The following is an 18,107-nucleotide window of genomic DNA, read 5'->3' on the forward strand; positions in this document are numbered from 1 at the left end:
CGAGATAGGGGTTTTTGGACCATAAGTGATCATACATGCTGCAACGTATGGGGTGTAAGTGGATTGAGAAAAGTCCAGTCCAGTCCAGTCCAGTCTAAAGTTGTTGGAGAGGATCGGACCCGGACTCAAATTTCCAAGTCCAATTATTTTTGGACTTGACTTGGACTAAAACGTTTGGAGTCCAAAAATCCAATTAAGTCCAAATTTTTAAAATTTTATTTTTATACAAACCTATGTAATTTTAAAACTATTGTGAAATATGTGATTTTTGGGTCTTTATTTACTAGTATGTATAATAAAAAATAAAATAAAAAAAATAAAAAAGAACACTCCATATAGAACCCATAATCCAAAAAAAATTCTCACCCTCTTTCTCATTCACTTTCTGTAGTTGGTTGTGATGGTTGGATTATTGAGTTTTAATAGATTTTAAAATTTACGTTTTTTAAGAATTAAAACCTTTTATGACAAAGTATTTAGATTTTTTTTTTTTTGGTGCGAATGAGCCACCAGGGCAATATAAATTACAAATGGGGGCGGGAGGATTCGAACCTGAGACCTATTGTACACAGGCCCTCAGTATTTAGATGTGTAAGACATATTGTTATTTGCAATTATATCTATGCTTGACTAAATTAAAGGCTATTTAGAAAAGTGATTAGTAGTTATGGGTGTTAAAATATTCGATACCCAATATTTAATACTCGTACGTATTATTTTATGTGCCAGAAAATATAGCCGGTGACAGTATTATGTTCGAACCATTTGAGTATAACTTTTTTTTTCTAAAGAAATTGGATCGGATCGGATCGGATTGGACTGGACTTGGACTCAAGAAAATTTATATGGATTGGGTTGCATCGGATTCAAAAAAAATTGGATCGGACTCATACTCAAATATTCAAGTTGAAACTTTTTTTGGATTGGATTTAGACTTAGCAAAGTCCAACCATTCCATCCAATTTATACCCCTAGCTACATACTACTTTATCTGTTCCAAAAATATCGCACCATTTGATTCTTTATCTATTTACACCACGACTTTGGCCATTTTTTGTGACTCATACGTAAGAAAAATGTAGCCATGCCTCATGTGGGGTCATGTTATATTTGTATCGATATATATATTTTTTAAATATCATTTTTTTTATATACTCCGTAATTTTTACTTATACACGATTTGAGTATTAAGGGTCAACGTAATGGGTTAGAGGAGTAAAAGTCAACCATGATGGAATATTTATGGAACGGAGAAAGTATATTATTTTATTAAATTTATTATAATGTTTTTTTTTTTTAAAATGCTTACGAAGGCAAAGTGCCTAAAGAAATCAAACAGATTACAAAAACAGCTAAAGCTAACCAAAAGAAAGAAAAACAGAGAAAGAAGCAATTAAGGAGGAATGTAGCGTGGCATTGCCACACCTCTTACGTCCTCTTCTAGTAATCTACTGAAAGCTATAGGTAAATCCTCCAAGATAACAATCTCATGTGGTTGAGCCACCCCGTGGTTGGCAAGCCAGTCGGCCGCACGATTTCCCTCTCGGTACACGTGCACAACTTCAGTTTCCCAGTCCTCTCGGACGGAGGGAGTAATTTTTACTTATACACGATTTGAGTATTAAGGGTCAACGTAATGGGTTAGAGGAGTAAAAGTCAACCATGATGGAATATTTATGGAACGGAGAAAGTATATTATTTTATTAAATTTATTATAATGTAATTATGTACTCTGTATTATTTTACAAATTGTCCAAAAATTTTTTTTTAAAAAAAATAGTCCTTCATCAATATTTCCACTGGCCTGTAATATTTTTTCCATTGTGATTTTTTTTTTTTTTTTTTGGGAATTTAGGTGAATTAAAAAGGAAAGTGAAAGATCATTTCAGGACTCCAAAAAAGAAAAATGGAAATATATTAATAGACGAAGCGAGTATATCCATTTTATGGGCCATCAAAACCAAAACACTTGGTTTTTGGAAGATAAATGGATAATACTTGAATATTTCTTATTCATGGGAAAGGGTCAAAGGAGTATGATATATCTTGGCCCAAGGTGAGAAATAGTTGTCCAGATTTTGGGCTTTAGTAGTTTATTAATTATGTTTGCTTCTTTTAGGCCCTATTCGTCTTTAAGGTGTGGTAAGCTAAACTCTGTTAGTGGGGGTGAGGTTTAAGGTATGGTAAGCTTTTACTCTTTAGGCTCCGTTCGGTATCGTTTTTTGCTTCTAGGTTTCTGTTTTTTTTACAAAACTAATCAAAATAAGAAAACTACAAAAAGTGGTTTTCAGTTTTGTGTTGTCAGTTTTCAAAATTAACATGATTACAATAGGTATGACTATCTTTTAGTTCATAACTAGATTAGATCCCCTACACGCACGGATTTTGATAATTTTTTTCACAAAATATTTAATTGATTATCTCCCAAACTACTGCATACTTATAATATTTTTAACATACTCGTTTAAATTTATTCATCTAATGTGCATATTTAAAATGCTAATATGGTAATTTGACCAAAATGTTGAGTGATATATTTTCCATTATTAATATAGCAATTTGACTAAAATATTACCAATTTAGAATAATTATAATTACTTCGTATCTATTATTGCCATAATTTATAAACTAAATTTTGTTTCCATACATAAATATTTTATATAAAACAGGTAGAGAATAAAAATAAAGTAAAACAAATACATTTTTTTGGGAAAGTGGTTTTTGGCGGGAAAAAATCGCACCAGGAATTGACACGTATCATTCCTGGTGTCTCTTTTAGTACATAGTAATAGATTCAATCTAAATTTTTGTTGGAAAACCAAAAAACTGAAAACTGACAGTGATACCAAACGAGCCTTAAGTTGTTGAAAACTTGCCATATGCCTTGAATAATCATGTCTCTTTCAAAAGATCTAGCATTGGAATCTCGTTGTTTTGGGTATTATATAAACTCTTTTGTCACTAACCTAATTTGATATTGTCTTCAAGATCAATAAAAATCTCTCAATTGCTTGTGATGTAGTTAACGTATTATTAAATAAATCACGTGAATCTTTTGTGTACTTTATTTGTTATTCTTCTTCTTACATTCATTACAACAGTATTTTGGGTCACTCCATAATACTAGTGCAATGTCAGTTAAATTAAATTGAATACTTCAAATGTGTGAAAACGACTAAAATGCTTATTAGCCAACTTTTTTTTTTTTTTGATAAGCAAGTATTTGTATATATATGCATCAACATTTACAAGATTAGCAAGCTAGTGGAACAAACTCCACTACAACCACAAAAAGAAGGCACAAAGCCAAAGACTACCCTTCAAAAAGGGTTAAAAATCAGTTATGATCACTAGATCTTATAGCTTTAGGCAAAACTGAACTAATTCTAGTATTAGCAATCTGCTTTACAAGACTGCACACTTTATCAATGCTTCTAATTTGGCTGTTCCACAGGGCATTATCCCTCTCTACCCATATGTGATAAACTATACACCACACAAAGGTGTAAATCACCTCTTTCCTGAACTTTGTGATCTTCTTCCTATGCACCCATCTAATCAGATTAGGTAAACTTCGAAGGGAATTGTTGATGTTTTAACAAGAAACATCTTGCTGCTAGCATCCAGAGTTGTACGGACACCCAAAGAACAGATGACTATGATTCTCCACTTCAAGCCCACACAACAAGCAGAGATTATCAGTAGAAACTCCAAACTGCATCAATCTGTCCTTAGTATTCAACCTTTCAAGCACAGCTAACCAAGTAATGAATCTTTGTCTTGGCTGAGCTAAACTACCCCATACTGCAGTAGTCCAGTATACTCTAGCAGTAGCAGGAACCAGTTTACAATAAGCTTTTTTAATGGATTATTGTGGTATGGAACACAGTTGATTCTCAGATAGGTGTGTCTTCATCAACTCCTTAACATGGCAGATGGCTTTCCAACACCAGCTATCACCAATTTTAGGGGAATAACCCCACCAAGTTTGATCTTTGAGGTAGACAGAGTGAATCCACCTCACCCACACATTTTCCTTTTTTGTAGCAATCATCCATACATGTTTTCCCATGGCTGCTATGTTCCACATCTTTAAATTAATGAGCCCCAAGCCCCCCTCTTTCTTTGGTTTACACACCTGATTCCATGCTACCTTCCCAGGTCCACCATAATCTGCAACACCATTCCACAAGTAGCTCTTGCGGATGTTGTTGACAGTTTTGAAGACACTCTTTGGCAAGATCATGATCTGAGCCTAGTATGTTTGCAAAGACATTATCACAGAATTAACCGAAGTTAATCTTCCAACAAATGACATATTTCTGAAACTCCACACTTTGATTCTAACACACATTTTCTCAACAATTTTTTCACAATCAGCCACACTTATCTTTTTAGAACAAATAGGAATGCCAAGGTACCTGAAAGGGAAGCTCCCCTTGGCAAAACTAGTTATGTCAAGTATTCTTTGCACTTCACTTTCAGTCATATCAGAGACAATAGACAAAATTTTTGGAAGGACTTGCTTTTAGGCCAGTAGTTTGAGAGAACAATTGAAATCCCTGCATCATCAAGTGAACAGATTTAAATCCACCTTTACAATACAAAATGACATCATCTGCAAAACACAGATGATTCAATTTTGAAGCAGAACACCTTGGATGGAAATTGAACCCCTCTTTTTCACCTACCAGCATCAGAATTCTAGATAAGTATTCAATACAGAGCACAAATAACAAAGGTGATAAGGGATCACCCAGTCTAAGGCCTCCTTTGCCCTCAAAGAACCCATTAAGAGTCCCATTTATAGAAAGTGAGAATCTAGGTGACCTCACACACTGCATGACAAGATGGGTGAAATGAGTAGGAAACTTGAGGGCTACCAACATTTCTTCTATAAAATCCCACTGTACAGAGTCATAAGCGTTCTGTAAATCCAGTTTTATGAGACATCTTGCAGAGTTATTCTTCCTCTCATACCCTTTAACAAGGTCTTGGAAAACCATAATATTATGAACAATGAATCTGTTTTGTACAAAGGCACCTTGATTCTGAGCAATCACATCAGGCAAGATAGTTCTAAGTCTATTACAAAAGACTTTAGAAATGCATTTGTAAACCACATTACAACAGGAAATGGGCCTATACTCATGCACACTCTCAGGGCACTTCCCTTTAGGGATAAGGGTAATACTAGTGCTATTGATCTCTTTTAAGAGTTTTCCAGTACTGAGAAAGTCCAGGATAGCCTTGCAAACATCATCCCTTACTTCTCCCCACATTCCTTTAAAGAAAGTACTCCCAAACCCATCAGGGCCAGGAGCTTTATTAGCCAACTCTTAGGAGTTAAAGATAAGATTGTGTACATCTGAACTTTCTTAAACCTTATTCACGAATACCGGTTGTGACTCGTGAGTTATTTGACAAATCCATCCAAATAGTCATGCAAAGTTTGGTTCATCCATGTCGGTTTACTGCATATTTAAAGTTTAGCCTTTCTCTGATTTTTAGTCAATAAACACTAATCTATTGTGTGCTTATTCGAAACTTAAAAGTTTTTTTAAGGGAAAAAAAGGTTGCAACTATTTCAAAATACTCTGAACTTGGCGCACAAATCAATGTTAGTCACTACTTAGTCCTCTTTCGACTGATAATGGATTCTTGATGGATTTTCTGTAAAGAAAATCAAGATATGGGGTCAAAATAGGAAGAGGAAAAAAGAAGAGAAAAAATCCTTCGTACAAGGCCAAATTAAGGATCAACAAAGATTTCATATAGGCATATAGCCAACCACATTAGTGACTTGTAATTTTGTAAACAGACAACTAATTAAAATACAACTGCACGAGGGTGTTAGTATGTAGGCCCTGACTAAGCAACAATTTAAAAATAGTGACATACAATATGTCAATATGTAAGCTATCAATAAATACAAGTACAAGTTTATTCTAATGCTCCATTTATTTGAACAGAAAATGTTTTCAAAGGAAAATAATTTTCCATGGAAAACAAATTTTAAGGAAAAATATCAAGGAAAAATAGTTTTTTTTGTGTGTTTTTTTACGAGAAAATTTATAAAAAAAAAAACTTAGAAGTGAAAATCAGAGGAGAAAAAAATAAATATAAGAGATTAGAGTGAAAAATGTGACATTCCTTCTTCTCTAAAGGAAAGTTGGTTTTCCCATAGAGAAAGTTGTTTTTCGCCTTTAGGAAAATTGTTTTCCACCCTTAACAAAACACCAAGGAGAAATGAAAATTTCATTTTCTGAAAAAATAGTTTCCGTCAAAACAAACGGAACCTCAGAGACTATGGAGATTTACCAATTAAATTACTTGGTAACTTTTTGACATGGATATCCTAATAGCTTTTGACTAAAATTTGAAAGAGAAGATATACGACCAAATAGTTTGACAGTGTGACCCAACAAAGGCCCACTGTGGCCCAACGCAAGCACAAGAGTAAGATGGCCTTTGCATTGGTTTTGACGTAAATGATCCGGCACGGCATGCTTTTCTTAGAAAATAAAATCTTTATAAACCTCTCTTTTTCCTTCCCAAAATTACTTACTCCATCTACCATCTTAATTATTCTATTTTATTTATTTATTTATCATATAATTATAAAAATAAAGAGTAATGTACTTTGGTGAGTGAAAAAATGGCCGAAAGATATGGGTAAGATTAACAAAAGGTGAGTGCATTTAGATTAGCAACCCAAATATAAGCGAAAAGTATGCCCAAATTATAGGCTATTGCCTTAATTAAAGGTGACCACTCCTTTGAACTAATCGTTATTTACTCTCTTGATTTTTGATCCTACTTACACCCTAACTACGCTCCTAACAATGTTCTATTATTTGGTACGTACCGAGTACCGACCTTTGCTAGTGGGATGAAAATGTTTGTCATTCGGGTGCAGTACACACTTTTTTACATTTTCCCATTATTTGTGAGGAGAAAATGTAATAGAGCTCTATCTAAATGTACCTATAAATTTTTATTACGGAGCATGTAAATCCGACCTAGACTTGAATTATATCCGAAACTCATAAGTAATTATGTTCAAACATGATATGAAGTTGATTTGATCTAAATTGAACTAGCACGGACAAATTATTATGCCTGATTTTGAGTTGATTATTTTTCTTAAATATTTTTGTTGACCATAGAGCCGGATAAGGCCAGACTCAGATTGATCTGAACCAAATATATAGCCTATATATAACTTGCATAAAAATATCCTGAAACCTGATCCACCTGACTCATTTTACATTGTACGAATTAAAAGTGTGCAAGTCTTTAATGTTATCTCATCGTCTCATATCTATTCACGGTAAAAACTCATACTAAATCATTAAATGTTTTGTTTTATTCTCTTCAAAAGACTAATGAGGTCTTAACCAAGTGACAAAGAATGAATTTGTGAATGTCATTTTGCCTCATTCGTATTTTAGACCCTCCTTTCTGAAAGGTTTTTGACTTGATTTTTGTTTTTTGAGAAGGAAAGAAAATCAAAGCGGACAACCTTAATCATCATTTCGGATGAATAATTACAATGGCTCTGAGACAAAGAGCAAGAAATCAGGTAGTATTAGGGGTGAAAGTTTGGTAGCGAAAAACCGAAAACCGAACCAAACCAAACCGAATAAGAAATTCGGTTCGATTTTGACTAAGATTTTTTTTAAAATTTGGTTTTATGGTTTGGATTGGACTGAAAATTCTGAAACCGAATAAACCGAATAAACCGAACTAAAACCGAACTAAAATCGAATAAACCGAACTTGGCTAAAAAGTATAATAAGGGCCCAAAAATTGGCTAAAAACAGGTATAATATAGACCCAAAAAATGGCCCAAATGAAAGGCCCATGAAAATTCAGTTTTATGGTTTGGATTGGACTGAAAAACAAAATTTCGGTTTGGTTTGGTTTGGATTAAAAGGTTATTTGGTTTGGATTCGGTTTCAAAAATGTAAACCGAATTATTTCGGTTTGGGCCTTAATCCAAACTGAAAACCGAACTTTCACCCCTAGGTAGTACAATGAAATTACACCCTAACCTCGAATTACCCAGTCCCAGTTTCAAGAATACTTGGAGAATAAGGGTTCTCCATAACTTCATTTATCATTAATTAATGGTAACTCAAATTCATTAGCTAGATGTGTAAGTTTTGTGATACTCCCTCCATCTTTTTTTGGGTTTTACGTTTTCCTTTTTGAGTGTCCTAGAATGTTCTCTACATTTTCTTTATATTATCATATAAATGTTTTAATATTCTATCAAAATTTGTGTCTAATGTTTATTTTAACCAATTAAATTCATTGGGTCATTTAATCTCTCACACTTTTTCATTAGGACATTAAATTTTTCTCATTTTCCCAATATTAGAATTTTGATAAAAGTGAAAGCATTATAAATTAAAGTAATTTTCCTTGTTTAAATAAAAAAAGTTAAAGGAATCTCAATGCCATTAATTAATCGTTAAAACGCGTGTAAAGTATCAAATGTAAATAACAAAAAAAGACGAAGAAAGTACTTATTCCTTTAATTTGGTCGTTTTGTGGTTGTGCTTCATTTATGAGGAATTCTACATTGTCCGCATTTAATTCAATCTCCAGTTTCTAACTCGCATGTTGATTGTTGAGGTTCAAAATTCTAGATGTACAAAAATATCAACACTTTAAAGTGTCAGAAATTTTGACTATTTACTCAATACTCATTTGAAAAAAATGGCTCCCACACTCATTATCCTTCAACAACAATATCGTCATTAAAGTTTGTCCATTATTGCTTAAATAAACTCTTCTAAATAAAGAATATGACTCATAGAAATGGTGTGTCAAGCAACAAAGAGAATGCTATTTTCAATCATAATTTGCTTTACACTTTATATAGGATTTTTTGTCATTTAACACCTTAAAAAAATCAGTTTTTGTAATTTAACACCTTACTTAATTTTTATTGTTTTTAAACACCTTAAAACACAAAAAAAATTAGAAATCGACACCACTTCACGATTTTCGTTAGAAAAAAACGTTAGTTTTTTACTATGTTAAAGTTCCCAAGGTATGATTTGGTGGTAAACAACTCCTTCTACCATCAAATTATACTTTGGGAGCTATATCATGGTTAAAAACTAACGTTTTTTCTTATGGAAAACGTTAAGTGGTGTCGATTTCAAAAAAAATAGTTTTTTTAAGGTATTTAAATATAATAAAAATTAAGTAAGGTGTTAAATTACAAAACTAGTTTTTTTAAGGTGTTAAATGACAAAAAATCCCTTTATATAGAACAAAAACAATTAAAGGGATCGGATTAGAGGGAAGCAAAGGTTGAGAAAGAGCGAGACTTTCACAACTCATCAACGATGATTATTTATTTATTTGTTTAGGGTAGGATTTTAAACATTTTTAGGGCATGCTTGGATTGAGGGTAATGTATTAAAGGGGTAATAAAAGTCAAACTAAGGTAATTGAAGGTGATGATGAGGGGATGAAGTGGTGGCAAAGGAAACAAGCTAGTGTTGGCAAGAAGAAAATAAAAGGGAAGGAGGAACAAATACCCTCATCATGGGAGGAATAGTTACCCACCATCCCACTAGGGTGATTATTACCCTCATTTGGGGGTAATTACTTCCCCCTTCCTACCCTCTCCTCACAACACCGCCACTACCACAACTTCTCATCACAATACCACCACACCACCCTCCTTACAACCACCTCATTTCACCTTCATTGTCCTTTTATTATGGTGGTTTGACTTTTATTACCCCCATAATGCATCATACCCAATCCAAGCGTACCCTAACAATTAATTTATTATGCGATAGACTAACACAGTAACACCAACATGATCGACTGAAGAAGCTATAAATCACTAGAGTAATATCAAAACTACCCCCACTATATCAACCATCCCTTAGTCGTTTAAGTGATCCATGATGAATTGATGATGCTAAGTAGTAGTAGCATCCCATTTCCTATCATTTGTCGACGGAGCTTTTCTCATTTGTCCCGTGAATCCGTAATAGACTAATAGGGCTAATGAGTATAATTCGACCACATGACATTATTTTGCAACACTACATCTTAGTGCCAGGGTTACGATGACATCGAAAATATGGGGTCCTATCACTACAAGAAATTGTACCATTAACGACAAGAAATTCCGTCGCTAAAGACCAATAATTGTTGATTAACAACGGGATTTTCTGTCGAGAACATGTCGTAATAAAAGGGGGTTGTCATTAATGGAATACCTCGTCGTTAACCTGTCGTAAAAGACATTTGAGACGGTTACGTTGTTCCCGTCTTTGTTTGGTTATTAGCCCCGTCGCAAAAGACTTTTGCGACGGGATTTTTGACCCGTCGCTGTTAGGTTGTCATTAAAGATACAAATTCTTATAGTGTGTGTAATTTCTCAAAATGAAGCCTTATTTAATTAAAAGAAAAAAGGAAAGAAAATTAAAAAAAAAAATGAATTGTTAAGAATCAAATCCATGACTTTGGATAATACATAACAATACCTTAACCATTACTTCAATTTTATTTTTGTTGATACTTAGAAAACTAATTATATTATATCTGAAATTTAGAGTCATGTGCCATCGCTCACCCAACACACCCCAAGAGCCGTCTATGTTACATCTAAACCTAACACAAGTTCTATATGGTTGTTAGACGTGACCCCTCCTATTACTGACATAATCCCTTATCAATATAAACGAAAAATCCGTCACATAGCTGGATCGACCCCCCTTAGCTTCCATCTGGTGGCCAGGCCATCAAAACAGAAAAGACTAGTGGTAGTACAACTTTTCAAGGAACATTATCCTCAAGTAACGTATTTTCCACTAGTTAGGAGAAGTTTCAATTCGTTGCTAGTATGTGCTTTCTATTTTTTGTGACTTGGCTTTTTCCAATCCAACCCTTTTCTGATTTGTTGGAAATAGGAATAATTTACATCACCTTTTAGTCATTCTACAACTCCTAAAGACCATTCAACTCTTGTCAGGGAATTAATTAGTTTTACACATGAATGCGTAGTTTGTCGTAATTCTAGCCTACTACTCCGTATTTGTTGTGCACAACACGATTGTTTTAACTCAAAAAAAAGGGGAAATTAAAGAGAACGAATGATGATTTTATGAAATTAATGCGACATAAATTATTTTGGTGCGAATGAACCACAAGATGTAAAATAAAAGAGAGGGATTCGAATATGTGGCATATCGTACATCATTTCTCAGTCTTAATTTTGATATGTCTTGTCCTTCAGTACATCAATTATACTTGGTTAGGATTTAGGAACAAGAACTAAAGGGTTATCTTTCCTTATTTGGCAAGATAAAAGACTTTTATTGAATCGAAATGCGTGTTCAAAGATATGACTCAACTCAAATTGACAAGCTAGAATCTCGTGGAGGAGGTGACATATATGAAGCAAATTCACTATCCATTGAACTCCCTAAAATTGGATGAGAAATAGAGAACTAGAATAGACTAATATTTATATAGGGATAGATTGCATGTTGGTATATCGAGACATATGAAAAATGACCTAGGGAATGGAATATAAAGATGCACGTATATACGGATTATAAGTATATAAAGTGTACTAGTTCGCATGAATTTTGGATCTTGTATATATATTCTCGAGGAACATATGTAAATTACATTTTCATCAAAGCTATGCATGCTAAAATTTCTCTACAACATCATCTGAGAATTATCTTCTACGGAGTATGAACTTATTAAAATTTGAACGTACACCATAAATTTTGACCTTTTTTTTTTTTTTTTGTTATTCTACGCTATGCTTAATTAGAAGTGTTGAATGACGAACACATTCATGAGTTTTACAATATGACAATTGATTCACAAGCTGTAACTTTTCAAACTATTTATATGCATATATATATGCTGTTATTAACTAATATTGATGCTCCTAGTATATAAAGGGTGAACAAAAAGTTTCACCGGCCAAAATCTTCACACCCCAAAATGAAAAACTAAAAAAGAATCAATAAATCTGAGTTCTTACAGTATCCTGTCGCGTATTTACATTGACGGTCAGTTTGAACAAAACACCGTCAATACTAGCTCTAAAAAAAACCCGGTAGCCCGCTCGGCCAGTTCATCGTTGTACGAACGTTGAGCTAATGATTGAGCGTGTTGGTCCCTGTGCTAGGCGCAGAAGGTGGCGTGGGTATTCCTTTAGGAAGCATATCGTTAAACAATGATCCAGGTCCTTGTTTCGTCGGTGGTTGCCTACCGGAAGCATGAAAAGCGTTCTCTTTCGGAATATCTCGGTGTTTCCTCGGCAAATGTCTAGCAAAGGAAGTGGTTGATATGATAAAAAGAATTAGTATAACCATTGTAACCCATCTAATAACCTTATTCTTGAACCTTGCCATTGCCCTCGCAATCAATGGCCGCCCTCTCGGGTTTTCGACTACGGTTGATGACTCAATGGTTGGAGAATAGATAGAGAGATTGAGAGATTTGGTGAAGAGCTAGAAGAAGAAGAAAGAAGTTTAGAGGTGAAAAGGAGGGATATAAGTGTGGTTTTATACAAAGGAAGGTGGTGTGGTTTGGTGTAAGAAATAATGGTGGGGTTTATGAATTTGACAATGTCAATATAGTTGATAAAGTCGTGAGTTGGGTTTAAAAAAAATAAAGAATGAAAAACTTTTGCCATATAAAAAGACCACGCGCTATAACACGCGCCATGGTTTTGACTAGAATGTAGTGAGAGGTGACTTGCGTAGGAAGGGTGTATGTGTATGTGTATGTGTATGTGTATGTGTATGTGTATGTGTATGGGATTTGGTAGCTAGAAATTTAGTTAGTTGAGCTTCTTCCAATTAGCCACATGCTTTTGTGTTCCCACTTCTTTTACATATTAGCCACTACCGGACTTGTTGGGCACTATAATAAATATTGTCACTTGCTAAGGGAGACAACATACCACATTTTATTTCATTTCACGTTATTACCAAGTATTATACATTTATACTATATTGCTTTGAACATTAATGTATATACTCCTATGATTTATTCTTAGTTCAACATTAATGATAAAACTATCAATGTCTCTATAGGACTTCACACCCTTTCAATTGGACGAGGGGTCGAGTGTACACAACCTTAATTATCATATTCTATATACTGTGATAGGATGATGTTTTCGTAGTACAACTTTGAAATGATCACATTTGCTAATCTTTACAATTCATGCATTTTAATTGTCATTTATTAGTTGTTCGGATATGTTAATGATTGCATTAATATACTCCGATAAAACTAACATTCTAACAAGTAATTGACCATTAATCAAATCCATACATATAAACATATGTACTGGAGGGAGTGCTTCACAATATGTATCCTTACTTGTTTACCTTATTTATAAGATAAGAATATGACCAGGTCAAAAAGTTTCATACTACATCCGTTTTAAAATGATCTTTACACTTTTCGTTTTAGTCTGTTTCATAATGTTCTTTACACTTTACCTAGCTTATTCTATTTCTGTACAAATTTACTACCTTATCCTTTTTATCCCACAATATTTACAATTTCTCATTCGCTTTCTCTTACTTCATTCATTTTTCTCTTACACCCAACCACTTACATTTCTCTTACACTCATCCACTTGCATTTCTCTTACTTTATTCATATTTATTATAATCAACCAAGTTTTCTACTTTTGTCTTAATATTTATGTAAATTGTAATCGTAAAAATCTTTATGAAACAGAGGTAGTACCACATTAGACTTTATGTTTTTATTTTCTTTTGCTTATTACCAAAAGTATACGGAGTACTTCGTAAATAGTACGGAGATGGAAAATCCTCCAAAATGATCAAAGTCTTTGGGTCTCCTTGATTAAGAAAAAATACCTTACAAACACAACCTTTTTTGAGTATGTTCCTAAACCTAAAGACTCCGCTATCTGGAAACATATCCTTAGCCAAAGAGAAATTCTTCGCAAAGGAATTCGTTGGAAAATCGGAAATGGCTCTTCAATCAATTTCTGGTTAGACAACTGGGCAGTACAGGATAACCTCCTCAATTACCTGAATTTGAATATTAATGAAGTTAATACTTCCCTCCTTGTCTCTGATTTTATCATTCCCAATCATGAATGGGATCTTTCCAAACTAGCAACTATGGTTCCCCCTTCTATAGTCTTGAAAATCCAAGGTCTCCCTATTCCTATTTCTAATATAGCTGATACCCCAATCTGGGGGGCTACTTCATCCGGGGACTTTTCTGTTAAATCTGCCTCTTGGTTAGCTCATGGGTTGGATCCCGTTCCTCAAAAATGGAACCACACCTGGATCTGGAATTTAGACATTCCACCTAAGATTGCCGTCTTCTTATGGCAAATATGCCACAAAAGTATTCCAGTTCGTGACACCTTGCATAAAAGGAATATTCTTCCCTTCGATGTGTGTCCTCTATGTGAAACCTATATTGAAACTATTAATCATCTATTTATGCAATGCCCTTCGGCCAAACTAGTATGGAACCTGCCTTTAACTAAGAAATGGCTCGATTACTACTCGGTCTCACATGATTTACTCGACAACATAAATTACCTGAAAAATTACTCTTCTTCCATATGCAAATTCTCCTTCCTCATATGGTCGCTCTGGAAAGAAAGGAACAATTGTATCTTCAAAAACACTTCCTTTAACCCCTATAGAGTGTTCCACCAAGCCAGCTCGGCTTACCATGAATGGCAATGTCGTCTCCTTCTAGACCATCACCAGCTCAAGGGCACTCCTTTCACCCCTCATTCCTCCATTTCTCCCTCTCCTCCTTCCCCCCTGATTTTGGTTCGCTGGCACCCCCCTCCACCAGGTTACTTCAAACTCAATTTTGACGGTTCCAGTAAAACTACTTCAGCAGCAGCATGTATTATCATCCGCAACAGTGCAGGCAACCCGGTCTCGGCCTGTACTTTTAATCTTGGTCACACTCAGGCGTTCATGGCTGAAGCTATCGCCCTCCACAAGGGTCTCCAAGAAGCTCGTCGGCTCAACATTTCTCACATTCAGGTCGAAGGTGGTAATCTTCTTGTCATCAATTCTATCAAGGGAAAGTACACTCCTCCGTGGAAAATTCATAACATCATTCAGGATATTAAGCATCTCCTCGCCTTCTTCGACACTTGGGAAATTAATCATGTTTTCAGAGAAGCCAACTCAGCAGCAGATTGGATAGCAAATGTCGGTCACATCATTGTAGGGAAAATGTATTTAGATCCTAAAGCTAGTCCTCGTTTATCTTCCATTATTTGTAATGACTACTCAGGAGTGACTCTCGTGCGGAGAGGCTCCTAAGTATATTCTCCTTATCTTTCAAAAAAAAAAAAAATGTGATGTTGCCAAAAGTGTACAAATTATGATCAAAGCTTAGTCGAATTAGGAAATCTGATCAAATCTAATGGGGTTCTAAAAGAACATACGGTGTTGACGTGTTGTAAATATTGATGGATATATATATATATATGTATAATTTTACAATAGCTACATTAAAATTGTAGTTATGGTAACCATCTCAAATCTAAACCGTTCTTTTAATATATTTAATTTTAACCATTCATAGAGTTGATCAACAATCAATTGAAATCTTAAAAGGTTTTTCTTTAAAAATATACTACGTAATACACTAAACATTTCGGACTTCGATCGAACAATGGCAGATAGGTTGAAAAACTGAAAACGTTAAGTATGAATTTGGATGAGTTGGAGAACTATTGAAGAGGGAAAATTGAATGGGGAAGAAAAGATGGTTCATGACTTCATGGCTCACGGCCTCACGCCATTGTTGTCTACATTAACTGCAACTTTTCAGCAATTGCATTGTTATCTGTCTTCAACAACAATAACCGGATTCGAATGAAACTTAAGCTATTATTGGCATCATTTACAAATTAATGCAGACAAATTATCTTGACATGCATAATTAATTTGTAGGATGATCAGAAATTGAATATCAGATTTACATTTGACGAGGGGAGGTAAATAAGTTTAATTTTTATATTTTAATTTTCAGGAGTAAAATCTAAGAACGGTTGAGATTGCTTATTGGATTTTGACGGTTGAGATTAAAAGATTTATCATGACTACAATTTTATTGTAGCTATTGAAAAATCTTCCTATATATATATATATATATGAATTGTTTTACACTACTATACGTACGTGCGATGTTGAAAGAATAGCTCGATAGATACTACTAACATGTTACAATACCTCACATCAAAATTATTTAGCTAATGGAATTATTGTTACCCGATCCAAATCATACATATGATACATGGGCCATATTAACACGAGCAAGTTTTCGAATTAAAAGATATTTTTATTGATCAAATCACCAAAAAGAGGAAAGTTACAAAGGGAAAGTGTCATGTTGTAACAATCCCTTTCTCTCATAATATTAGTTCAATCCTTTTCTATATTCATGTATGGTATCAAAATAATTTATTATGTTTTTTTGAAAAAAAAGTTTGTGAAAATTGGATTATGCATTTTCTTAGGTGTTTCTATGGCGGATATAGAAAAAGGAGTGGGTCCTAAAATAATTAATTAATTAATTGAAGGGTAGTCACTAGTCGATCATATATAGTCAAATCCTTTTCTAGTGGAATAGGATGGATGAGAAAGTGGACCTCATACATGAATTATAAGCTAGCTAGCTAGCTAGCTAGGTCAATTATTGTTTAATTAACAAAAGGTGATTACCATTCTTATATCATCTTTGACTACCGCTTTAAGATTTTATTATACTTATAGTACGTAGCAGTGTAACACCAAACAATGAGTATCACATATTCACATATTCACATATTCACATATACATACCTGGACCTCCTACATACAGAATATACAGTAGTGTATTAAGAATTACGGAAACTTTTGTATAAGACCGCTTTATCGAGAAAACCGCTTTAATATATTTACTTAACTAATTGGTTCCATTGCTTAACTAATTGGTTCAAATTCATTGCCTAACTAATTGGTTATAGTGATTAACTAATTAGTTCCAATGCTTTGTTGGAAGTATAGGTAGTGATGCTTCAAAAGAATGAAAATTGTGCTTGTCCCACATTGACAAAAAATAAGAGTTTTACCCACTTTATATATCCTCACTCCACTAATAGGTTTGTTAGAAGACTTGAGAGGAGGCTCTAGGCCACCGCACACGCGCGCGCGCGCTGGCCGGGCTTGGGCGCGTTCGCGGGTGTGGGTGGGGCCCTTTTTGCCGCCAATCAATCCCGTGTAACGGCTAGTTGTTGTATTTTGGTAACCGAATAATTTCCATAACGGTTACAGATTTTATTCCGGAAATTGTGTCATTGATTACCGAATTTATTTCCTTCCCGAAATAATTCTTCAGCCTTCCGTTATTTATTTTGGCTTCCTCCTTCACAAAGAAAACACAGCAAAATTTGCTCTCCGAAAATTTTCCTCTCAAACACATACTCTCTGATTCATTTGGGCAACGTTCAATTTCGTTTTCAATCTATCTTTTTGTACTACACCAACGAGATAGATGTCGTGTAACCCTGGAGGTTGATTGTCAAGAGGCCGTGTGTACGTAACGGGGCAAATTCAACTTTAGGGAAGTGTTCATACACGCCACGACTTGGTTAAAGATAAGTTTATTCGTTCATTACTAGTCATTGTTCCTACAATCTAAAGTTGAATTTTTTCTTCCGTGTTTTATTTTTACAATGGCTGGTCATATCCCTACTGCTATCCCTTTCACTTCTGCCATGCTTCCCAACCCTTTCATCCCTGATATGTCTAAGTTAGATCCTTTCGATGGGAAGAATTATAAGATGTGGTCTGATAAGATGGAGTTTTTCTTGGGTCAAATTGGGGTAGATTATTGTCTTACTGTTATTGCTGCCCCTGCAAATTCCACTAGGGATTTTGAGTCGTGGGATGTTGTTGCACTACATGACTGCTTCTCTTTATATGATTTATAGTAAGTCTAAGAATGCTATGGAAATTTGGGATGCTCTGAAAACTAAGTATGGAACTGATGATTTTGGGACTAAGAAATATGCTTGTAGTCGTTGGTTAAAT

Source organism: Spinacia oleracea, chromosome 1, assembly GCF_020520425.1.
Source record: "Spinacia oleracea cultivar Varoflay chromosome 1, BTI_SOV_V1, whole genome shotgun sequence".
Lineage (NCBI taxonomy): Eukaryota > Viridiplantae > Streptophyta > Magnoliopsida > Caryophyllales > Amaranthaceae > Spinacia > Spinacia oleracea.